The sequence below is a fragment of the Ambystoma mexicanum genome, chromosome 3q (assembly GCF_040938575.1).
Source record: "Ambystoma mexicanum isolate Mex_15411 chromosome 3q, UKY_AmexF1_1, whole genome shotgun sequence".
Lineage (NCBI taxonomy): Eukaryota > Metazoa > Chordata > Amphibia > Caudata > Ambystomatidae > Ambystoma > Ambystoma mexicanum.
The window spans coordinates 317,224,433-317,250,780 of record NC_090926.1 but is presented as its reverse complement, the minus strand read 5'-3'; the positions used below and the strand labels follow the sequence as shown (position 1 = coordinate 317,250,780).

The 26,348-nt window shown below is 45.1% G+C and overlaps 1 protein-coding gene across 6 annotated transcripts in view; it reads right to left on the bottom strand.

Moving 5' to 3' along the window:
• Window positions 1-26,348, bottom strand: part of FMNL3 (formin like 3) — a 780,663-nt gene that overhangs the window by 105,548 nt on the left and 648,767 nt on the right. The window lies entirely within an intron of this gene.

The window sequence follows — 26,348 nt, the reverse complement described above, 5'->3', positions numbered from 1 at the left end:
GAGAATACAGACACTTTCACAATAAATGCTTTTACAAAGTCTTCCACACTCACCCCCATATTAAAACCCTCATTATCTGCCTCCAGAGGTAAATTCTACTTGCTTCTTCTAAAAACCTCCCTTCAGTACCATTCAGACACATCCCCCCCATCAACACCCACTTCCACAAACACCCCTTGCACTATCTCTTTACACTCACCTTCACCACTGGCTGGACACCTAGCCAAAACAACCCTCACTGGCCCAATCACACAACCATCAGCAATCATCCTCTACCATAAACATCCTCCAGACACTGATCCCCCCCCTTAATATACTAGACACCTACCCCCACATTACATACTCCACACATCAATTTCTATAAATCCCGCACAGAATATGACCATTCACCAGACTTCATGAAACATGTGCACAAAGCATGCCCACATTCCTATCTTCTTCAGGAAATCTGGCCTTGGGCCTATCAAGAAGCGAATCCATTAACAAGCATACATTCTGGCATTATATCTAAGAAACCACACACAACCATAAAGAGAAGCACTACTGCATAGTCAGATTGTGTCCCAGCACTCCCACAGTTGGTGACCTAGTACTGAACTGCCATTTGGTGCACAAAAAGCTCATTCACTGCTCCCAACCAATAAGTCACCAATGGACGTCTTGGGTTCAAAGCTACTTACACCACAGTAAACAAGAAAGCATGTAACATTCTGCATGATCAACTGATTGTGAAAGCAGAGTAGTTTGAAACGTGTTTATTCACTCAAAGAAACTTTGAGGAAGATTCAGCATGGAGTCTGGAAGGGATGGGTAGTAGGAAGAGAGGTCAGTGGCAGACGTCTTCCCTACCCCTCAAGCATGGTTAAGCATTTGGCCACTAAAGAACAGAAAACCTTCCATCCAGGTGCTTGGCATTAACAGAGTACAGTACAAAGAGTAAATGTGGTACAATATATGTAACATACTGGCAGATAATATGCCTCATTTAATTGTATACGGATCCCACGTAATTGGAGATGCAATGGAATCAAAGGAAAATGAAAAGTATGGCAAACAAGTGAAAAATATGAGAAACCTTGAAAAACGATCATGTACAGAATGAAGACCGAAAGGTGAAGTGCAAGCTACTCACTGTAGTGACAGATGTATTCTCAAACACACTTAGCCCTTTTCGCCAGACACTCGGTACAACTGGGATGCTGTGCCCAATAAAAGAATAGGAACCGAGCACACTTCACAGCAGGCCTGAAAGAATTTGCATGGGTGCGTTTGTAGACAAACCTATGAAGTTAGTCTGTTCCCGTCACCCCCTGATGGTCCAACTTCAAACCACAGTCCTTTTCAGTTTAGCTATAAATACCCAGTGGACTGCCCCGTCAATAGCAAGGATGAAGGGTTGGCTAAATGGAAGAAAGGGGACTATGAACCTGGAGTACATCAGACACTAAGGTGAGTAAATTGTAATTACTTGTACCACTGGGTGACTACACACCACCAAATGAGCACGAGGGATGGCGACTCTGGCCGAATGTCATCTGGTGAGCTTCAACTTTCATTTTTAATTTGTGTTTTTATTTATTTGCTATTGTTTTTAAACACAAAAGGCAGAAAGGATTGAAATACATACACAAAAACAATACCCTTCTTCCCCTTCCTCGTGCCTAGAAACACTTGTGTACAGGCACGTTATAAATTACATAAGACATATTCCGCCTCCCTCCTCTGCCCCTCCCCCCAATGCGGAAGCTTTCCCACCACAATGTACTAGAAGTTGATTGTACGTTTTATTAACAATCCAATCCCAAATCTGGGAAACATTGTATCCTTTCGGACTACCCTGCATCCTTCAAACTGAAGGCTATCAAACGGGAGGACCACATGGACAGCACCCTGCGCCCTAGCCCCTCACCATGTCTAGGCTGACTCACCCAAATGCATCAGGGTATTATGTTGCTTCAAACTTTATCCCTCCAGCAGATGACCCTCCATAGAGTGACAAGATGATATTCTCCATTAAATAGATCTCTTTGTCTTTAGCAGACCACTCAATTACCCCTGGTCACTGCTCTCTCTTCCAATGCATTGCCAAGCACGCTCTGCTGCCACCAACAGAAAGTGGGCCAAATGTGGCAAGTCCTTCATACCCTCGTCAGCGCCCTCCAAACAAAAAAGTACTAACATGGGATCCAGACACCTTTCAGCGCCTTCCAGGGTCTTTTATCCACCCCAACACCTCTGACCAATACATCTGTTGAGCGCATAGCAGCAGGACCCAATTGGACAAAATAAGGTTATTGTGGATTGTATCAGTTACAATCAAGGGGTCCTAGCATGCAGATAACTGGAAATCGCATAATCACTGGGGCTCTCCCAGGGTAATAACCCTAGAATTGGCCGGAAATATAAAATACATCGACCAATACATCTTCAACTTTCTACAAAACCACCACATATGCTAATAATTTGCCTGTTCATCACAATTGTGCCAACAGTATGGACTCACTGATGGGAACACCATCAAACTCGAGCATATTTCCATAGGTGCAACAGTTTGACTCCCTGCAATTTATGTTGGCAGGCAATCAAATTCTCAAAGGCTCTCCTACAAATTTTCCACCATAAATGCTCGTCCACCACCCATCCCAGATTCCTCTACCATTTGGCTCACCGTACATTCGTACACAGCACACTTGCTGCTACCAATGATGCATACAATAATGACAAAAACTCTTTTATAATCGCTGTGTGTATCTAATATTTTCTCTGTCTTTGGAAGCTCCCTCTGCACAGCCCAACTTCAATTTTTCCACCATAACCTCTCCTTTGAACTATAAATACAAAAACACAGACAGTTTTGCAATCTGTAGTGAGGCCCCAATTCTTGGATGGAAATTAATCTCCCACTAACCCATATATGTCCCACTCCTGGCAACCCTTCCTGGAACCACTCCCGATATCTCTCATGGTCTGGGATATCGTCCCATACCAATGGGGCCCATAAGTGACTGGAGGGCCATGTGGTGACCCCTTTCATTCCCTGACCTTTTCGGCAGGTGCTCCAGATCAATCCCAATATAGTGTGTCCCCTGCTCCTCCTTGGCATCCTTCCCACTGGAACCCACAGCTATTCCCCCACTGTCACAGGTCGCAAATGAAGGTTTTCCAGATAAACATATTGCGACGATTCACAAGGTGTCGAAACTTCTCCCCAAGGGGGTGCCCTTTCCCATGAGGCTAGGGAGTTGAGGTCGCTACCCAATAGGGGTGGTTTAATGCGGGACGACCCCGTGTGAAGGAACTCCCCCAACCCCCCCCTCCCGTCACCCCCAGGGGAAAAGGCTGATCACCTGAGGTACAACCCATTGGATGTGGTCACTCCCCAGCATTCTCTAGACCTGCGCACTTTTCAGAACCATTTTATTGAAAGTAATCCTATGTATTGTTGTAATACCGGGGATCAAGTTAAAGCCAAAAGTACTAGGACGAAGAACAGCACAGGAAGCATCAAGTCATCAGTGTTAACACTGGTACGAGGTGGCTATGAGGAGGTGGGAAGACTAAGCTAGCAACAGAAACAAAGGACTTTCACAAGCCGCCATACTGGCAACATTGTATAAATATAGATGAAGGAAGAGCCGAGCAGTTTACCAGAACGCAGAGCCGCTGTGGTGCTGTGGAGACTGCAGATAGAAGCCCAGTGCATCTGAGAAAAGAACCCTAGTCCCAGGAAGTTGCAGTGGCATTCCGAAATCCCTCAGAAGGTAACAGGAGGTGCAAGAGATTCAGAGGAGACACAGGGGTGGAAGATACATGGGTCGGGGACCCTGACACTTATAAACAAAGCATCCAAGGAGAGATTCCTCATTGCAGTGGTGACAATAAGGCCACTGACCACCAGAGAGGGGTCATAGAACCCCACCCAATGCAAACCAAGCATCCGAGGAGAGTCTCCTCGTTGCAGTGGCAGTACTAGGCCCACTGACCAACAAAGAAAGATTTGGGACTTTGCTAATGTTGGGAAGGATGGACGACCGTCCCAGGAACCCCAGCGCCTTCGGATGAGGCAGTGGCCTGGAAGTGTGCAGTAGGGACTTGGGAAAGGTGTAGGAGAGAGGGGGGTGTTTACAGGGGCTATAGTGTGGGGAGGGTGGTGTACCTTTTTGCTCTAGTGTACATGTGGAACCAAACATCATCTTAGATAGTAGCAGCCATGTTGGAATCAAGGCATTGATTTGCGCTGCAGCTAGGGCCGCAGGTCCAAGCCACACACATAGAAATAAGTGCATGCATGCAGGAATAGGTTGTAGCTTGGGCACCTGTGAGAAAAGCCAGAGCTACAGAGATTCATAGACCCTTCATTGTCTCATATTGCCGGCATTCGTATCCCAAAAGGAATGCGCCCTGCAAGGCCACAAGGGTATAAGAGCTCTCTGCAAAAAGCAATCCCACGAGCAGAAGGGCACGAGCATCGAACCTTTCCCGTCCCAGTTCTAATTAATAGCGGTTCCATGTCTTAAAATCGCGGCAAAAATGGCCATGAATACAAAATATGGTGGCAAAAATGCCATGGTTTTTTGCGCCACAATCATGTAAAGGATGCGGGGAGACACCCTCGCAACCCCGGGACCCATTATACCATTTAAAGGGAGCGGGGGACACCCCCGCAACCCCTGCTCCCCTTAAACGGTATAATTGGGTACACCTTTACCGGGTCAAACCACAGCATTTTTGCCGCGATTTATTTTACCGGTGACATTTTTTACGTGATTTTATTACCTGATACCGTAATAGCACCCATATGTCCCGGTCCCAAGACCCCCATCATTCCAAGGTAACAGTCAGCTCTAGACCAACGATCAAAAACTGTTAGATCCCCAATCGATCAGAAAAAAATCAGAAAGCAGGTACCAGGTCATGTGATTTGTGCTGCGAGGTGCCGGGAGGGGCAAAATAAGAAATCTAACGCAGGTGGGGAGCTTTGGACGGCCGGTGACATGTCTGGAATCAAGTTATAGTCCGGCAGATGCAATGACCTTGAAGTATCCGCTTAGCCCTTGCCTACAGTACCAGGTGCACATTAGGTTAGAGATAAAGCATGTATTGTTTTTCTTCGCATAACGTCCAATTAATTATAGCTTCATGCCGGATGACTCGGGAGGAGGGACCCACGTGGAAGAAGATGGACAGACAGGGCTGGGACCAATGGTCTTGCATCCCATACGGAGCAGGTATCCTATGTATAGGGTCTCGCCAACCAACCATTTGGATTTGTATCTTATGTAACTTACATCACTGATGACGATGTGAGTCTTCATAAAGTGTTGTTCGTGCTGATTTGGGTAGAACATTCCGTGGTAGCAGAGTAATTTGCTGGCGTATCTTTACTTTTTTGGAAAACAAACCTTGTTCTCCTTGCAAGAGGTGTGCTGGGCCTTTTTTTCCTAGTGGGTTGCATTTCTTCTGGTATGAGCGTTGAGGGGGTTCTCTACACTAACACCGAAACAGAGTGGCAAAGTGTATATCAAGCTGAAGATTGTGAGAGAGGACTTGTGTTAAAGACACACAGGGGAAGGGAGTCATTCCCCCTGGCCCTGTTGTGAACTGGGCTGAGAAATTCCAGGTCAAGGGAGTCAGTCTCCTGGTCCCGAACTGAGAGTTGTGTTAAAGATGGCAGGGGAAGGGAGTCATTACCCCTAGTATTATTGGAAACTGCATAGATCTACACCAAGAGAAGGGGGCCATTCTAGTGGTAGTGGGATTGTACAAAGGCTGTGTGTAAGCCCACAAACCAGGGGAAGGGAGTCATTGCACCTGGCATTTTTATTGCAAGAGAACATTCTTTTGAACATTATTCGAGCATCAGGAGGAGGGGGCATTCTCCTGGAGAAGAAACTTTCTGTTAGATTATACTTTAGGTTGTGAAACATGACAGTTTGTTAGAGGGCCAATCTGATAGACCCCTTAGTATTAGATTTGAGGCAGGGAACCCCACCACGAAAGAGAGGGATAGTGAGGGCCTTTTTATGCACAAATAAATGTGTATAAGCACCACCATGCCACCTTTGTGTCAGCTTCCTTCTTCGACAACCGTACACTATCTCAATTTTCCCACAGATGTGGCACCAACACTCAATTCAGCAGCCTTATAGTAGCCCACATCCCCTTGATCTTTGGGTAACCTGTGGATTGTTCCCCTACCAGAGAAAACTAAGTATACAACCCCTCGCTTTTCGTGGCATTATGTCAGGCACTTTTACAGGTAGCCTCTGAAACAAATACAGCACTCTGTGTAGAAAGTTCATTTTTAGTGCTTTAAGTCGACCAATCCAAGAACTGGGATGTCCACTCCACACTGCAATTTATTTCCATGTACAATTCTGCAAACAACTGAGCAATTAGCTTCACACAACTCAACCTGAGACCTGTTGATATTAACCCCTAGGTAGTATGTACATTTGCATTGAATCTCCAACCCCAGGGTTTGGAGGGCGGTTATATCCCTGTCTGCATCCACATCAAAGGGGAACAAAACGGATTTCTGAAAATCTTAAATCCTGATAGGGACCCATATTCACCTATCACTTCCATAGAAGCCGGACACCGAAATGTGCAGGAGAATATCGTCTGCATACATCCGCAACTTAAATTCCTTTTACCCCGCCCAAATTCCCTCAATTGGAGGGGTCTCCCTGATCTTCTCCGCCAATGGTTTGAGGGACAGAGCGAACAGCAGAGGCGAGGGGGAGACTACCCTGCTTGTCCCCCCCTCTGTAACCAAAACTCCATCGAGAACCTCCCATTAACCGCCACCCGTGCCCGTGGATCCATGTATACCGCCCTTATCCCATTGAGAATGTTTGGCCAAAAGCCAAACTTTTGCATTACTGCACATAAGAAAGTCCAGTCTACTCAGTCAAAGACCTTCTCTGCATCTAAGGCGAGGAGCGTTGGATTTCTCCCCCTCTCATGTGTAAAATCCATGCAGTGCAGTCTTCCCCAGTGTGTCGGCACCCTGTCGCCTCAAAATAACACCTGATCCGCATCAACCAAACGGGGCATAAACTGTTTGAATCTAGTAGCCAGCACCCTTGTGAAGATCATAGTGCTGACATTGATGAGGGAGGTGGAACATGCAAGAACGCAGGTCTTTTCTTTTTCTTGGGGATTACCAATATCAGAGCTTGGCAGAAATATCTAGGAGCCCGTCACCGTAACCATAATGGAGTTAAACACTCTTCACCAAGTGGGGAACCAACAATCCCGCACATGCTTTGTAAAAAACAACCTTAAATCCATCATCTCCCAGGTCCTTCCCCCTGCCTGCATTTTTCAGATAGACGATAAGACTTCCTCCTGTGTAAATGGAACAAGCAACCCTGCAACCTCCTAACGCCTAACCTCGAGTTACCCTATTAAGATATTGCTCCAGCGCCTCAACCTTCACTAGCTTCTCCACCCCATAAAGTCCCTCATAAAACGTGGCAAAGTTGCTGACTATGTCCTCTGGGGACGTGTATATGTTCTTGCACACAGGTGGTCTGGTGGTTGGCAGAAACTTTTATTTATATTGAAAAAGAAAAGAAAATCCTATCTTGCCTAAGAGGGTTTTCCCTGCCTCAACAAAAACTAAGGAAACTGTCAGAATATCCAAGAACCAAGAGAGTCCACTCACCTGTGTCAAAAACATATTTCCAGCCCTTGCACTTGCAACTAAACTAAAAGGGGTTTGCTGTCCTCTTGGTTCAAAAGAATAAGGGCCTCATCAGAGGTTGGGGATCCGGTGCTAGTAGGGCCAGACCGAGTTGCGGTAACGCTATTTGCATTGACGATATCCCAGTGGATTTACAGCTGGGATACCGCCAAGGTTGTGATGAGCCCCAAACTCCCTTCTTCTGAACAGGCACAGTTCCATGTATCAGAAACTGGGTCTTGAGGGGATGGCTCTCTTCCCCAGGTTGTGATCCTTTCCCTCTGTTAAGCAAAGTTTGTATGCAGTACGCTCTGGGACCACTACACACAACTCGGACTACAATTATAGGCAGCCCAACCTTTGGTACAAGCTTGTCCTACACAGTTTTGGTAGCGTGTTGAGCAGTCAGGCTTATCTCAAGAGGGGTACATGTGAGCTGTAGTGGAGTTACGCAAAGATTCACAGTTATAGGTATTCAAATAAACTCTTACACTCAAGGTTTCTTGCATGAACAATTATTAATTTATCAGTCAGTTATAAAGCCTTCTTCAGAAGGGAGCAATATAATAGTAAGACAAATACAGTTCAATACTGTACACTCTTTCTAAATCAGTAAAGACCCTTTTGGGATGGCCCACAGACACAATGTACACCCAAAGGTGACTTCAATAACAAGGGTGCTGGGGAAATTAATATCTTACTGTTGGCATTTAGAATACTTTTAGGAATTGGTAAAAGGCAAAGGTTATTGGAACACAAGAGACCACAAATATTCTTAAGCAGGCAAATACTTTTGGATCCTCCAAGAAGAGTCATACAATTCAATAGGCTAAGCCAAAGTCAATGGGTAAAGTCTTGTATAGGATGAAGCACTTCTGGTAAGTAAATGGAAAAGTCTTTGCACAAGTTCTTAGAGTCTTTGATGAAAAGAAGAATCAAATGTAGGGCCACAGGCTGATTAGACTTGTACAAGTTTCAAGCAACTCTACAGTAAGAGGTAAGTTCTCTTAGACTTGTTTTACAGTACCCTAGAAATGAAAAAAAGATGCAGCTGATGACTTCTGTTCCTGGGCCTCAGTTGTGGGGACAAGAGGGAGGACGTCGGGGGAATCCTGCAATGCACTGAGACGGTCAAAACTCGCAACCGGCAAGCTTCACTTTCAGTGGCTGTTCAGCGTTTCAGCTCCTTGCATCTACCGCAAATAGCAACACAGCGGTTCCTGGCTGTCGAGATGAACTTTCCTTGCTTCTGGGGTCCCGCACTGTTGAGGGGGCTCAGGCTTGGTCAGTCCTGCTTCTTGGGAGTCCGGAGGATCTTCCAAATGCTCTAAGCCAGCTTAAAAGCAACACACACAATCTGGTGTTCCTCTCCCTGGCTATACGGTTTCCAGCAGCAACTCTGTGGAAATTCAACCATCTCCGAGATGGGATGTCCAGGTGGCTTACTTTGGAGTTGATTGGTCCAACCAACTGAAGGGAAGTCGTCCTCGCAGGGGCTTCTCTGTCAATGCGAACTTGGCGTTTCGGCACAGGGCTTCACCGGGCAAACCAACGGTCCAGGAGTTGCAGCAGGCGTCTTCTTCAAGTTCGTCTTCGGTTCCTTCGTCCAGTGGTCGACTCTGCCTTCCAAGCCAAAGGACTCGCCTTTTATTCAGTTCTCTCCCATTCATTCCAGCCTAGCAGTCAATCACCCAGCAGGGGGTGGGGGGGGGCTGTCCTTGCCGGACAGTCGGACGGCCAATCACCACAGAGTGCATTTGGGTCTCCTAGGAGACTAAGCACAGGGAGTTTTGGGCACCTCCCTCTCTTCCTGTCTACACCAGACACTCTGGAGCCAGAGGTGGGCTTCACTCCTGAATCCCACCAAAGGCAAAATGAACAAAGAGGCCAAACCTGGTTTGGCGCGCAGAGAAAATCTCAAGAAGGACCTTTCCACAAAGAAATGGCGAAAAAAGAAGACTGTGCGCCAGTTTGACAAAGATGGATCCCGTGTATGCTTTACTGTAGCAGCGAACGCAGCCCGAGGTAAATGCACACCATGGTAGTTCAAACGAAACCACTGCCACCAGCCATTCAATGAGAAAAGGGTAACATAAAAAATGTTACATGAGAAACTAGACAAAGGGGATACTAGGCAACACCTCCATCACTCTATGGTAAGATAGTGTGTGCTGGGTCTAGTAGGTTACAATGGTAACTAAAGTCAATTTCACTTTACTGCTCTGGGAAACAGTAGTTTATTCAAGAGAACGTATTTAAACCTGGAAGACTTCCTTGTGTCACTGCACTGAAGGTGCTGTGACACAATGTAAAAGATGATGCCTATGGAGTTTGTCAGACTCCACAACCAAAAGAGTGGGAACAAGGGTCTCACTCTTTCCAGGTTAAAAAAATCAAGTCCTTAAAATCCAGCAAAGTTGCTGGGGGTCTCTAAGGTGGAGGGAATTAGCACATTTCTGAGAATTCTCCCTAACATCCCCAAAGGTTAAATCAACGTTCCAAAGTAGCAAATGTTCTCTGGTTCAGAAAGAAACAAAAATCCAACTCAAAGTTCCTTTATCAAGAGAATGGCTTCTTTCTCTTGACTCTTCACAGTGTTCACAAAACACCTGGGGGGACCGACTCCCTTTCCCTGGTTCTCTCTCGGCTCCTTGCACTGCCCAGTGAATGCTTCCCTTCTTGCGGCTTTCTGGCACTCCCCAGGCTTCTTCCAATGCCAAGAGATTGCTTCTCTTCTATTGGCTTTTTCCACAATGTTATCTTTCAGCTCTGTATCCTGCCTGGTTTCACAGCCAACCTTGTTCACTACCCTACCAGGTACTGCGACTATGAAGATCAAAGATGAGGCTTTTATTCTTATGGGTGATAGTCCCAGGCTTGCTTTTCTTCTGTATATCTTCTGATAGACGGTTTATTTTTCAGCCAAGTACTATGTGGCCTGATGTATAGAACATGAGAATCTGTTCAATCTGGCACTGGAGTACTAATCAGATGGGTAAAGACTTTGATTAGGTGATCAAGAAATAAAGGCAAAGTTTTGTTACTTGTTTTAGGGTTATACCAGTGATTTATTACAGTTAGCACCGGCAGGGTTACCGCCAGACTCATAATGAGGCCCATAATTACATTTGTAAAGAAAAGTTAACAGACCGATTATAGTATGCTTCTATTGTTCACATCAGTTGATTACTAAAGCCATGATTGAACTCTCGTGCTTAACACTAGTTACTTTGTTTAAGGTGACACAGCGTACACACTTAAAGACCTCCGGGATCGATTCAAGGATAGGTACATGATTATTCATTTTTTCAAATTCATAATACAGTGGAGATTGCAACAATTGGATAAAATGTATTCTATTTCCATTTCTTCCACAGTTGTTTGCAGCCATTCATCCTGAGGAAGACAATGGGCCTCGTTATGAGGGTGCCGGTCCTGATAAAATGTGGGTAAATTCCTGCTCTGGCATTTTTTCCGGACTGGTATACTTCAAGGTTGCGGTTGGGGTAACGGATCTCCCAGCAGGCCTGACCTGCCAGGATTTCAGGCCCCTATCAGCAAACAAAGGTCCAAATCACCGGCACTGTTACGCACGGTGACTCAGGAAATCCCATCCTATGGAGTCCTATGGAACTCTATTGGAATGGGAACTTACCCGTCCCCCGTTGCCTGTAATATCTCAGTAATACTGGGATATCCAGCAGCGGAGACAGTAAGTGCAATATGACGGTATCCCACAGGTAATACTGGCAGGATACCGGCAAACATATAATCAGGGCCAATGTGTCCATACTAGCAGCTGGATTTAATTGCCGAAACTGGCTTTAGAGAGTCCTAATAACAATTACTTATTCATTTCTGTCTCAGCTTGGAGACGCACTTAGTATTACAGAGATTGTGTCAAATTCTCTGTAGGACTTATAATAGGCCATGGTACAATATTGATGCACTTTAGGGATACGTATTGAACCAGGTTTGAAAATTGGGTCTTTTTGCACTTGGTTGATTCATTTTGTATGAATGTATTATTCTGTTCATGATATGATGTGGTCTTTAACTAAAATGCACATTATTGCGTCTTTTGCACTTCATGTCACAGTGATTAACTTACTTTTATAATTGAGATTGTCAGTTTAATATTTTATAATTAACATATGGACTAAGTGTACCAGGTTTTTCCACTGTATTTAACTATAAGTAGTTCATTTTTTAACACATCTTTTTCATTATATAATTATATGCTTAATCTCCATTTGTGTTTTTTTCTATTTGTTCCCCTAGGGTCTTGCAGGTTATGTAGATACACCCTCCACTTCCTGCAGCACAAAGCACTTTGGGTGTTATGTCAGAAGGGCAAAGTCCTCTCATTTCAAGAGTAAGGATTGGATCCCTAAAGCAGGTTAGCTTTAGTCCAATCACCTGCAGGCTTTTGCCTTTAAAAGAAAGTGTTGCACCTCACTTCTTGATTGCTTTCTCGAATCCAATCCTGGAAGATTTTGTTGGACTCTGCTGGGAGAGCAATCCACGCTGCTGCTGGACCAGGACTTGCATCTCTTCCAGCCACCTAGTTGACTAGTACCTCACTGTGTTGTAAGATCCCTGAAGGTGTGAGTGTGCCAACCTCCCCTGTATTTGGGAGCCCGGGAAAAGTGCTAACCTTGGGCCTTGAAAACCTGGAGTGGGACTCTCGGCTCCTGAAGGCGAAAGCAGCCAGGATCCCTATTTTTTCAGCGTGAACCATGATTCGAGCATGTTTGGTGCCCAGAAAACAACTAGAACCCCTGGACGCTGCCTTTGTTGTTCATTGTTCTTCAAACCAACATTTGCCTGTTCGACTCGGTTCACCACCGCACTGCCCCAGCTGAAGATCGTTGCTGTCTCTGCTCAAACCAAAGATGTACTGCTGCTTTGCATTGCTTGGAGCACCATTCTCCCCAAGCTTCTTCATCACTACTCGTGTAAGTCAATTGGCTTGACCATGAGCCTGTTGTCTCCCAAACAGGGACCACCAAGCCTCTGCATCAAATCGACTTGCCCATCCATCCTGGTACCAGCTCGAATGCCGTTGATTCTCGACCACCAAACCCGATCCCCGAAGCTCAAGAAGACATTTCGAGACCTCAGCTACCTTCTGTTCGACCCAGACTAGATGCCGCTGTACCACCATGATCGCTGCATCCTCGGCCAAAGACAAACCCTCATTCAACGAAGAGAAGCCTGGTTCGATGCCATTGAACCGGTAAGACATTGGCAAAGGTATAGTGACTGACTATATCCCCGCCCCTCAACCTCTTGGTCCATCTTTGGGCCCTAGAGACTGCCTTCTCTTTGCAACCTCAAGGACATATCCTTTGAGCAATGTAGTCTTTTATTGCCTTTTCCCCCGTGTCACATTAACAAGAGTGCTGCATCTGCTATCTTTGCGTATTCTGTGTTCTTTCTACAGGGGTGTGTTTTTGTACTGTTTTCTAGGTAGTTAACATAGTACATGGTTTCTTTAATTAAGGTATATCTTTTGGACATTCCTTTATTTTGGACCGCTATAGTTTGCTGTTTGGGTTACTACTGAAACACATTCACACCCCTGTTAGGAGCATGGCTTTCCCTCTGCCTACGTTATCACAAACGGCGAAGAAGGTATAACTCTTAGCTGTTCCTGTTTGACCTTTAGGATTGTGCTGGCTCTTGGTTTGTAGAAGCGTGAAGGCTAAGTGGGCATTTTAGCCTCTATTCATCCATGCACTCCTACAGGACAGAAGCCAATTCATCACACCCAGAGATGCAAGGTTTTGGGGAGACTCAACCGCCGACTTAAGCTATTGGGCCCACCAACTCCACACGTCACAAGCACCGACTCAATCCACGGAAATCCCATCTTGACAAGGACTCCACAGTGATTTGCTACTGGAACAATGCAACTCTACCATCTTGACTGCAGAAAAGCACCAAGAAGCTCGGCTCGACTCCATCAAGCACCCAAGACAAGAAATAAATATATATGCAGTGGTCCTGTCCCGCTAGTCCACCTTAAAGGGTCCTAATGGCTTGTAAAACCCTACCCTTTACATTAATTTAGATATTTACTGCCAAAATAAATTCCCTGCACGCCTGTCTTCACACACTGTGCCAAAGTCTCATTCTCTGGGTTTCCTTTACAGGGGTGGGTCTCTACTGTTTAATTGTGGTGTGCATTGTTACCTTTTATTAAAGTTCCAATTTGATAGAATCTCAGTTGGACATTCTTATTTTTGTACCACCATACTATTCCTGTTTGCGTTGCGACTTTCAACTCAGACCCCTCTTCAAAAGAGGCAAAGGAGATATACCTGTCGGCCTGTGCCATTTTCACCTTTATTATTGAGACCACTGCTTATTTATAAGCTGTGTGGGGTTGGGTAGATGTTTTAGACACCAACACCAGTATTCCTGCACACCAGTAGTCATTTTGATACAATGACAGCCACCATGAAATACGCAAATCAGTCGAAAATAATGCTCAGGTCTAATTTACCAAACTGGGCATCACACCTGAAACTAATGTCAAAGGATCACACAAAACTAGTGTAGGAAAGTGCAGAGCTACATTTTGATGAACTGTTCTTTTCACTAAGGGGACATCCCAGATATATAGTTCAACCACACAATTCAAGGAGAAGAAACACGCTGTTGGGATCCAAACTCAGATTTATCAAATAAAAAAAGTCAGATATGAGAGATTACCTACACAATTAGAGCAGGCCTGCCTGTGACAATCTCGCTATGAGGTACAACACATGCGCAGCCCCACTATAATTTCAAAAAGATGGATTTCTAATATTGAATAATATGAGGCCACCTCTAAACAGCAGCGTCAATTCTATGATAACATTGACGATTTTCAGCCAGTTTATTCAATATCTCTTCAGTTATCATTTAGGCACAATCAGCCTGAGTCAATAGATAGTCAGTTCGACAGATTTAGTTTCTCTAGATTGAAAACCAAGTACTGGTACCAGAGAAAATATTTCATAGAAAAATGACATTTTGGTACACAGATTTTCTTCAATTCAAATATTGCATTTCATCTGATCTTTTCTAAGAACGTATTAAAATACGACCCGATATTGATAAAACAATGTCAGAATAAATGCCCCCCTTCAGTGAGTATGTGTGACTTTGGGTTACTTGCGTATGTACATGCAATTTAAATGCAGGCTTAAATGAGTTGCATCAGATTTCTTACAGGTTTGGATTTGAAAAACAGTGCTATCAATTTAGAGCACACAGGTTGTCAGGCCTCCGATCTAAATTAGGAAAATGGTTTTGTACTTTATGAGTGCCCCTTCCCACTTCCCTTTTTGTACCGGATATCTCTATTGCGAAGCATTTTCCCCTCTGTGCAACCTCAAGAGAGAGGAGGATGATTATTTTCCAAGGGAATGGAATTAGGATGGCTAAACTACTTTTCACTTCACAGATTTTTTTTTAATGTATTTATGGCTTTCACAGATATCACATTAAAAGCAATTTTTCATTAGGCTATGGTGCAGGCACATTTAAACCACAGCGCAATGTTGTCTGGATCTGTAAAAAATTGGAGTTTCTTATTTTAAATATTGTTCATCACTTGGTGCATTGTTGACTGCACTGTTTTACACAGCGTACAGAGAAAACACTTTTGTATTTATTTAAATGTAATCTCCCTCAGCTTTAAGTACAAGGAAAATAGGATGTGCCTTCCACTAGCAAACTACCATATCCTATTCTCCTTCGATGAATAATAATTTGTCAACCTCTGAGCTCTGTGTGCAGAAACGTGCAGAATGCCATATTTCCTACATGCAGTTACACCGCACTAAGCTTTAAGTAGAACGGAAAGCGCTGTTGCATTTCACACAAAAATACACAGATTTTTTCATTTGGAATGAGCTCTAGTGGAAATGGCTGCGAAATTCCTTTACACCCCAGGGACTTAAGGCAATATTTCTAGAGGACCTATCTATTACATTTGGGGAGTTTATATATTTACTTTGAACAATTCTTTAAAGCAAGGACTCTGCAGTAACCCTCAAGTGTTTCCAGGGAATTCCCAAGCAACAGGCCTCTCCTGGTCTCTTCCTCAGTTTTTTCAGGAAAAAAGCAAATCTACTTCTAGTTTATTTTGTTCAGTATTCTTAATGGACAAGGACCCATCAGCCAGATGATATCTGTATTTAGCACTCATCTAGTGGTGTTTTGTGCTTCCCTGTTGTAAGGCCTCTCTCTGGAACAGCCTTCCTGCCTCCCTGAAACTCGAGGACAACCATCTCCGGTTCCGGAAACAACTCAAAACCTTCCTCTTTGCTTCGGCTTTCTCTCCTCCCCTCCCTTGCTGAATTCCTGACTGAAATTGCACTGGTTACCTGGCCACCCTTTTCTGATCTCTGGCCCAGGCCCAGTCAACTGCCCACCTGCACTGCCTCCCTGGCAACCCCTGCACTTTGGGACCGTTTTTTCTTTATCCCTTCAGTCCCCCTTCCAGCACTTATGTCTGCACTTCCTTGCACTTGCCACCAGCTGGCTGTTTTATGTGTTTTATTTTTCTTATTTATTCCACTTCCCATGTACTGCACTTTCCCCTCTCTCTTCCCCCGTGCACTTTTCCTTCCCCCCCTTCCCATGCACTTGCGCAATCTGAATGACACCTGGCCTAGTAGGATCGTTGTCTGTCCTCCTTTTGCCCCCCCCTTGCCTCGTCGCGCCTTGGAACACTTGTGTATAGGCGCTTTATAAATGCCATATCAGATCATATCATATCAAAGCCTGAATCTTCTTTCCTGTGTGTTCCAGCTTTTTAAAAAGTGAAATATTCCCACACTTATGACACACTTTTTGATTGGTGAAATGTTTACATTGGCTTGCCTCATAATCAGACACTAGAATAGAGACACTAGAATACACCCTGCCAATCTTCATGTGTTGATTATAATTTCTGTGCATCTGAAAATAAAAAGGCGGGGATCATTTGCTCAGAGAAATATTGAATTCTAATTATATTTTTCTGCAGCAACATGCTAATAATCGGATGTATGAAATTCTGTTGCCCAGACACACGTCTCAGTATGTGGTATAACTATGCCAGCAATTTTTCATAAAGGTATTCATATTAATAATTGTATTATTCATAATTTTTTTATTAGCAGTTAATGTCAATTGAAACTTTTTTGCTACATTCAAATCGCTTAAAAATAATATCCAAGAGAGAAAAGAAGCCGAGCCAGGAACAGGTGAGAGATGAGCAAAATAATAAAACAAAAAGGAAACAGTGTAAACTTTCCAAGACTATTTCTATTCTAATACCTTTTTTTATGTATCAACAGATTAAAGCAACCAAACTTTTAATCACCCTTACAAACCGTCTGTGCATGGTTGAAATATTTCCTTGATGAAAGCAGGCAAGGCCAAAGCTACGGAAATTCTTTTCCCCCGTTTCAGACTGTCCCACCACTCACTAGCAGTCATAGGTGAGTCAACTATGAACTTTTCAAATAGTCTAATTCTACCAGACATTAAAGCTTGACATAGCAAAATTAAATTATACAATGATTCAAAATGCTGGTTGCATAATCTACAGGTGTAAACGCGCGCATTTAATGCTTTCCTAAATTCTGTTAATTCCTTTGTAGGAAACAAGTTTAATCGGAATCGCATAAACTCATTCCGTAAATGTGAAGACGAAAACTTTATGACATACAGCAGGAGCGTGCCTCGTCCTAATCCCAAAAACTCCTTCCGTAAATCTTGAGTTTAGCAATCCGGTCCCGAGTAGTAATCCAGTCCTGGTCGTATAGTTCTTTTTCACATAAATTGGATTCTTTATTAGGGATTCTTCTGATAAGGCTACACTTTCAAGAGTTGCGTGACATACATTTTTCCATTCTTCTAGAGTTCTTTCACGTCCTTCTACTATGGCAGTTTGGAGGGTTACAAAGCCACCTTTATCCAGTGGAGTCAGGCACTTGCGGTAGAATGATCGAGCCTTCCAAACCGTTACTGCATACAGTGATGTTAAGCCCATCTATTTTCTGATTAAGTCAATGGGAAGAGATTTAGGAACACAAAGAACTTTCCGCCAGAATGAAGCCTCCAATTTTGCCCATTTTGTCCATGGGAGGGAAAGTGAGGTTTCAGCGCCGTAAGTTAATATGGGCATCACCTTCAGTTTGTAGAACTCGATTACCGGTCCCAACGAAAATTTACAATAGCGCTGTTTAATCATGGTCGTCTGGGATGCCAGGTTCCTCGTTTTAATCAAGGTAGTTTCTCCATAGGAGTCATTTATGTGGTCATTTTGACCCAGGCCTAAGTACACCATAGAGGCTGTCTCCAATATTTTTTCCCCTTTTATATACCAGGCTCTTGGGTGCAATCTGCTCCCTCTGTTCTTTCCCAGGACCAGGAATTTAGATTTCTTTCATTCATTTTAAGTGCATTAGCCTCCACGTAAACCACTAAGGCATCTAATTGGCGCTGTAGACCTATTTGTGTTTGATCCAACAGTAACAGGTCATCCGTGTATGAGCCTACTCAAAGCCACTCCGGCAAGGCAAGGCAAGGTGGAAAACACCTTATCTCTGCAAATGCTTTTTCAATGTCCGAAATATAAAGGTTGAAGATCGCTGGAGCCAATCTGTAACCTTGCATAAGGCCTTTAGCTGTTGGAATTTCATCTGTCAACAAACCCCGGTTGTCAAGTCTTACTCTGAACGAGGTGACCGTATGTAGTGCTTCCAGAGATTCTCTTAAATCTTGTGGGCAACCCCAGGCCTTCAGCTTTGACCATAGAATAGATCTATCTACAGTGTCTACAGTGTCGAAGGCCTGTGCAGGTATATTGAAGCAATGAAAAGTGATGTCTTTTTTTAAGTTTGACTCTGCATTTGAGGAGGTTCACAGGAAAGAGCTTTAAGGAAGTCCCTATCACTCTCATGAAGCCCGCTTGCCTAATATCGAAATGATGGGTAGCTGCACTCCATTTGTAAAGATCCTTTAGCAAAAGAGCAGCAACAATCTTTCCCACCACATTCAAAAGGGCGATAGGTCTATAGTTTGACAGGGTTGGACCTATTGCCCTTTTTAAAAACGGGGACAACAATCAATCGTGTCCACGGCAGTGGAATGGTCTTAGTGGATCTGCAAAGAGGTCCATCATAATGAGGCCCACTGCTCTGGATCCTTATTGAGCATAGTTTTCGTAAGACCATCAGGCCCGCAGCTCTAGAGGTACTTGACTTCACAATCAAGTCAATTATGTAATTCTTCTCAAACTGGAAACACCAAGAACTGTGTTCCTCCATTGTCCTTTTCACAGTTTTGGAATTATTCGCAAACAGCGAGCCGTAATATTGCTCCCATGCTCTCGCAGATGTAGAGTTAGATAGCGTTGATTGTAGTGGGGCTGTCATGTTAAAAAATCTTCCACATCTCAGGCGTGTTTTTAGTGGCTACTAATTTCAACATTGACTCCGTGTCACGTTGGCAAAGTAACATTTTGTGATGCTTGAGCCAGTTTTTATGGCGTTGTTTGGTTACTCTTGCAACTTCCATAGCATTTTCTTCCGGGTGCTTTTTACAATCCCTCAAAAACCTCTTTTCTTTTTCTGGTTGCCACTTCCAGATCAAAAGTATGTTGGGCTGTGAATACTATCTTCATGCCCACAGGGCGCTTTTCCCTAAAAGCTATCAAAGCCAAAGGATAATGAAGGATTGATGGTGATTTCGAGTCAGCTTCTTTATTTGAATGACCTCCTGGTGTAATTCTAATAGATTCACCATTAGGGTCTTCAGCACACACTTCAAGAGGTGCCAACCAGGAGATTCCACTTAACTTCAGGATGTTATGTCACTAAATTTAGTCCCAATCACCTCATTTTTCCAGTTTTTCATGGAGGTGGTCCGAAACAAAAATATAATCAAGGATTTTTGTACTGTTACCTCGTTTCCAAGTTGCTGAAGGGGGGATGTCTCCCATGGTGTGACCGTTAATGAGGCATAGGTTTCTCCTCGTAAGCTCCTCCCTCCACAGAAGACCTCTTTGTACACTTGGTGGCGGGCCCCTGGGCGGGTGTAACGCTCACCTGATTCCCGTAGAGGCGCCGGTCTTGACTGGGCGTATACCGTATCTTCAAAGGTGATGTGTAACACACGGCTGGCTCTTTGGGCTGGACCTCTGTGCACTGTATGTCTGACTCGAAGGGTAAGATGTCTGCAGATAGAAAATATGGGATTAATGAACTGGGTTATTGAATGTCTCTCTCTTCTTCCCTTTCTCTTCTCCTGTAGAACCCCAAAGGTTAACGCTCTCACCTTAGGTAAGTGAACGCTGTGCTCTCCATCTGCCTCGAGGCAGGGTGCTGTAACCAGTTTCTTCACTGGATAAGGGGAGCAGGCCTCTTGACTTCAGAGGACTGCTGTCCGTCATTTACTGCACGAACCGTAAGTTTCGAGTAATTCTAATGTCTTTAAAGTCTTTAGTAATGATGTCTCTTGTTTTGCAGGGTTCCGGCGATGGCGGGCTGAAGTGAGTTGAAGATGGAGCCCGTGTGATGAATAGAAGCGCCTGGAAGCACGTAAGTAAGCGCTTGTTGCCTGCTTCACGGTGTGCTCTAACTGTCTTTTTATTTTGCAGGTACAAGTTCAGAGCGGCTGCAGGGTGCCGGAATACCCACTGGGTTAGATGTGGAAAGGAGTAATGGCACGTGAGTATTAAAGTTCCCCAATGTCTTTAAACGCACCTTGTTTTGTCTTTCAGATGCGGGATGCAGCGCCGAAGGTCTCTGGAGCGTGCGAAGAGTTGGTAAGCTTTTGTCTTTCAGATGCCGGAATGCAGTGTGAAGACCTCCGGAGCGCACGAAGAGTAGGTAAGCCTTTGTCTTTCAGATGCCGGAATGCAGCGCGAGGCGTTGGTGACAGCCGATGGACCAGGTAAGTGAAGAGCTGTCACTGAAGACCGTAATGTTAACCTGTTCTTTCTTGTCTTTATAGGTGTTGCTGAAGACTGGATTCAGGAGGGTAAGCCTTTTTCCTTAGGCCCAGGATCAGATGCAGAAGACACGATGAGCGTTCTGCTGCTGAGGATGCAGAATAACGCAAAGCAAGATTCATCCATCGGGTGTGGTTTAAATAGCCTCCTGTAGTGCTTAGGTGTCTCCTTCCACGGCCACGCCTAGGTAAGAAAAGAGTTCCTGCTTTCCAGAAGAGTTCCAGTGTTCTGAATCTAGGGAGTGGCTCCTGCCCCACCCAACAGGAAAAGTAGTTCCAAACAGAAGAGGATCAGAGGCTCAACTGGCAGGCAAGTAAGCAGCATGGTCTGCTGCAGGTAAGTCCACCCAAGCATTATGAGCCCGGCGCTTCCAGCGCTGGGACTGGGCATATTTATGAGCCTGGTGCCACTGGCGCCAGGACTGGGTCCAAAAGGTCCCAATTGGGACTGGTTGGCACTCGGAACCTGGGTTATGGATCTGCTTCCAAGGGAGTTGGGAAAACCCTGACCTTTTGGAAGCAGAGATCATGACAGCGGGTCTTTTATAAACTCTGCTTCTTTGTTGAAGCAGTCAATATTCAAGTCACTGCAGACCATAACGTCGAGGTTACTCCAGGTTTTCCTTGCTTCATCTATCTGATTCATAACGGTTGAGATTAACTTTTTGGTCATCACCGATAAAGGACTACAAAATAAAAGTTACATAGTAACAAGGTCCATCCTCTTGGATCCTCACATCTAGGCGCCCTAATTGTTACAATTTGGATCAGAGGAGTCAAGTTTATAGATGAGACAACCATAAAGCCGCTAGGTTCTCTTAACTGCGGTCAGTAGCCCAGAAGTTGGTCTTCCTGAGTCACCTTTAAGTGCCAAATTAATGTGTACTTGAAAGCCTTCCAGTGTTGGGGCTTCCCTGAGCCACGTTTCATGTAAACAAATTATGTCAATGGTCGTAGCTCAGATCACCCTTTCCGACAAGGTGCGAGAAGCCCCTGGTGTTCCAGCATCCAAAAGTCGTTCCCCTACAGACACCTTCCTTCTTGTCCTTTGGGCGTTATGAGCTTAAAGCCAGAGCTTTTGGTAGCCAACTGCAATCATCTTCTTCTAGCCGTTTGGTTACCTGAACAGAAGGATTCTGGAGTGCTCTTTTATTTCCTTCGTTCCCAATTACAATACGCAGAGTGGGCAATTTTTTTGGACTCTTTTGATCTTCAAGATTAAGTTTAACGGGAGCAGAGTTAGGACGCCCCCGTACTAACCCTAGCTCCCCATGTGTCGTCATCCGTCCTTGTTTATTTTTATCCGACTTAGAGTTTTGTGATCTCGTTGTTTCTTCCAGCTGTAGTTCCTTCAACACAAACCCCATCGGAAGTAATTTGTGCCCTTCCTTCGCTAGGAGGTGTTTTACCTCTTGACCAGAGATAAATCACCACCCTGTCATACCTTTCTTTCTCTGGTAACTTATTAAGTCCTTGGATCAAATTACTTTCAAGGTAGGGAAGCTGTTAATGAGGCGCATAACGTTTGCACGATTCAGGATAAGTTTATCATTAAACTTTAAGATCCTCTCCAGAAACATTCTATAAGTTTCGCTGGTTCCTATTGTTTCTTTTATATTTGGCGTTATTAGTAGCTGCTTCTACTCCTTAGCCTCTAATACAGACGGCCTAACATCTGTACTACGCGGCCTTGTTAATTCAATCCTACGTTGCTCAAAAGTTTTGTATTCCAGCCTTGGGGCATGCTGTCTTTTTTTCCTGCATTGAGTCCGAGTAGACTTCTCTAACCAGTGACTTGTGTTTAACACTCCGTTCCCCGGACTTCAGGTCTGCCGTTGCTTCAAGGCGTCCCTTGTTACTTTCTACTGGGCTTTCACCTTCAGATGCTTCCTCAAAGCTAGCAGCCTCTCCATCTTCATCTGAGATCTACTCTATTGAGAGGTCTCCTTCTACTGATCTATCTGAATCCTGAGGGCCTTGGCCTTTTCTGGTGCTATGCGTGTTTCTTGATTCAGATAGCACCATGTTTCCATCCTCTGAATAGTTTGAGAGGTTTATCAATTCTGCCATATCTTCCTCATCCTGATCTATGTCAGATCTTCTTTCTGTGCTCCCTGATATTTCGGTCACAATGCCTTGAGACTCCATTAAATCCCCACTCTCGTTTATAGATGTATCTTTCCATGGCGTTGTAGGATGTTTAAATACCAGTGTCTTGGTTATTGGTGCCAAATTTCATAGTATAGGAGTTTTCCGGAAAGTTACTGGCATCGGCCTACTTTCACTTTGCAATGCCTGCATCAGTTTATAACTTTGTTTAGTAACTTGTTTTTGTTTTTTCTCTGGTTTTAACGTCAATTTCTTCTTTAATGTCTTTTTGTTTGCTGAGATCCCTTTTATTCCTGTGCAGTAATAGCCCCTCCTCGTATTTTAGAGAAAAAAAAAAAAATATTCGCTTTTTTTCAAGTTTTCAAGTTTTTTTTTCCAATGTCTTGAGCAAGTGATCTTCGGGACCCAAGAGGGGCCCTTCAGCTTGTTTTTGCCTCAAGTTGTTTATTTTTGCCCCTTGATCTTTATTCTGCTCCAGAACTGATGGATCAAGACAAAGGTCGATGTCTACATCACCCATCCGTGTTTCCAGGTTGGGTGGTCCAATAAGGCTTACTTCCATGTGCCCAGCCCCTCCCAGAACTACCTTCTTTGTTGCCACAAATGGTTCCTGTACTTCCATTAGCACTACTGAATCTGTTGGAGTTATAGCAACTGGAACCATTGTGTTCGGGGAGGTTTGCGTTTGCACGTGAAGCCGGGCTGACCTTTTTTCTTTTTCAACATTATTGGGTCTATTATGCTTCTCAGAATGTTGGTGATTTGCTCTGTATTTTAATCTAAATTGCCCTGTAATGCAGTAATGAATCCCTCTACAAATAGCATCTTTGTGTGTAGCATTGCTATTACGGTCGTTTCGTCTTTAATGTGATCATTTTGGTTTTGAAATAACTTCATAAAAGGGGCCATGGTAATAGAGAAGGCCGCAATCATTGCTGCGTCAACTGTTGATTTAGAAGATGTCTGTCCTTACAGCTGGAAGGTGCCAAGTCCATCAATAGATCCTCGTCTGACAGTGCTTGCTCTGAGGATTTATTTGAGTCTTCTAGATCAAAGTGTCTTCGTGGGCGCTTGTTACTTTTCTGTGGCCAGTTCCAGGGTAAGCCCTTATTTACTTCTACATATTTACTTACAGGCCACGCAGACAACAAATAATCCTTCCGCTGTTTGTGTGTAATCCTAGCTGGCAAATGTAATTCATTTGAAGAACTATTCAAAGGCTGCCATGAGGGAATACCATCCGCCGATGGTTCCAGCCCGCTCCCTCTGCCTAAACCCATGGAGAGTTGCATGTTGGCTGGCATAACTTGCTTTGAGCTCAGGCCACCCACCTTCGCTAGCACTTCTCTGTTTCTTCCAGAAGGATTAGGGAATCCAAAACACTTACCTTCTCCGGTCTTGATTTTCGTTAAAAGACAAAGCCCTTCAGGTAGTCCAGAACCAGCAGATAAAAGATCTTTCTCCACGTGGCTAACCGCTTCTCCAGTGAGTGAGGAGCTAAAGGGAATCACCCGGGTAAGAATCAATGGTGTGTCATTTGCACCAGATGCCACGGCCGCAGGAAACAGTCCTGCCTCTCCAAACAGTAAGGAAGTGCAATAAGAGAGAGCAGAAGGCTCACACAGTTTAGAAGCCTCCGAAGCAGACAAGGGATGAGCTCATAATCAGGGGGCAGGGATTACAGAACGTGGTTGCGCTCACAAGTCGGCGTTCACATTAGTCACCTCTTCATTAGGTAGACAGCCAGACTCTTGTCCTTGGCTCAGGAATCCACAGATGTCTGGAGTAGTCTCCTTCATATCCAGGATAATAGCCAAAATAGATGTATCACTCACCAATTAACAACTGGTAGGCCCCTCCGACTCAGCCTGTACAACCTGAGCATAAGTCCCTATATGAGACCGAGTGCTACCAGCACCCTCTGGGGTCGAAGCAACAGCAAACAATGTTGAGTCGATTGTATCCGAAACAGCTGGTAAAGTCAAGGCCCTTGCAGCCCCCTGCCACCGTGAGCATGTATGGTGTCCCCTTGCAGCCCCCTGCCCCTGTGAGCATATATGGTGTCCCGTTGCCACCCTCTGTCCCTGTGAGCATGTATGGTGTCCCCTTGCTCATGGGGGGCAGGGGGCTGCATGTATGGTGTCCCCTTGCAGCCCCCTGGCCCCCGTGAGCATGTATGGTGTCCCCTTGTACCCCCTGCCCCCAGTGAGCATGTATAGTGTCCCATTGCACCCCCAGCCCCCGTGAGCATGTATGGTGTCCCTTTGCACCCCACTGCCTCCGTGAGCATGTATGGTGTCCCTTTGCACCCCCAGCCCCCTGTGAGCATGTATGGTGTCCCATTGGACCCCCCTGAGCATGTATGGTGTTCCCTTGCAGCCCTCTGCCCCCGTGAGCTTGTATGGTGTCCCCTTGAACCCCTAGCCCCCCGTAAGCGTGTATGGTGTCCCCTTGAATCCCCAGCCCCCCGTGAGCATGTATGGTGTCCCCTTGCAGCTCCCAACCCCCCCGTAAGCAAGTATGTTATGTTATGTTTATTGACTTTATATAGCGCTTTACTCCAAAGCGCTTTACAGAATAACACCAGTACATAAGGAAGAAGCATATTTACAAACTTGAAACAAACTAGTGGTACAGTATATGAAACAATTTACTCAACAGGAGGGGTGGGGGAAGGAAGGGTGGGGGTAGTTCCCAGGTGAACTAACACCCTTAGGTGGTTACAGCTTCCTGTATGAGGTCATCGGGATGAGGGGGAAGGAGGGAGGGGAAGGGATGGGTAGGGTTTAGGGGGGAGCGGTTGGGAAGGAGAGTCAGGGGGGGGGTGGTGAAGAAGGGCTTTCAGGGAGGAGCAGAAAGATGGGTAGGTGGGGGAGGAGCAGATAGAGAGTGGTAGGGAGTTCCAGTGGAGGGGGGCTAAGTGTTGGAAGGAGCGGAAGCGTGAGAAGGCACAAGGGGCTGGTGGTACAGTGAGAAGATATAGGTCAGCTGAGCGGAGGTTAGGGATGATGGTGGCATGTTTGAAAGCTGAAGGAAAGGTAGCAGAGGAGAAAAAGGTGTTAAAGAAAGTGGTTAGGTAGGGGATAAGGAGAGGTTAGACTTTGGGGATAATGGAGGTGGGGATGGGATCAGAGGGGACGGTGGAAGGATGAATGTATGGTGTCCCCTCGCAGCCCCCAAATCCCCGTGAGCATGTATGTGTCCCCTTGCAGCCCCCTGCCTCCCATGAGCATGTATGGTGTCCCCTTGCAGCCCCCTCTGAGCATGTATGGTGTCCCCTTGCAGGCCCCTGCCCCCCGTGAGCATGGATGGTGTCCCCTTGCAGCCCCCTGCCCCCCGTGAGCATGGATGGTGTCCCCTTGCACCCGTGTGTGAATGTTCCCCTCCTCCCACCCCCCCCTTCACCCTATATGGTCCCTTTTCCCCTTCCAAACTCCCCTTCCCCCTGTGATTGTCTTGTTTGCCCCTTATTCCCTTGATCCTTTCCCCTCCTCCTGTCTAAGTCAGGCAATAACCCAATTGCCGTTAGGCATAGTAATCGTAGCCTCCT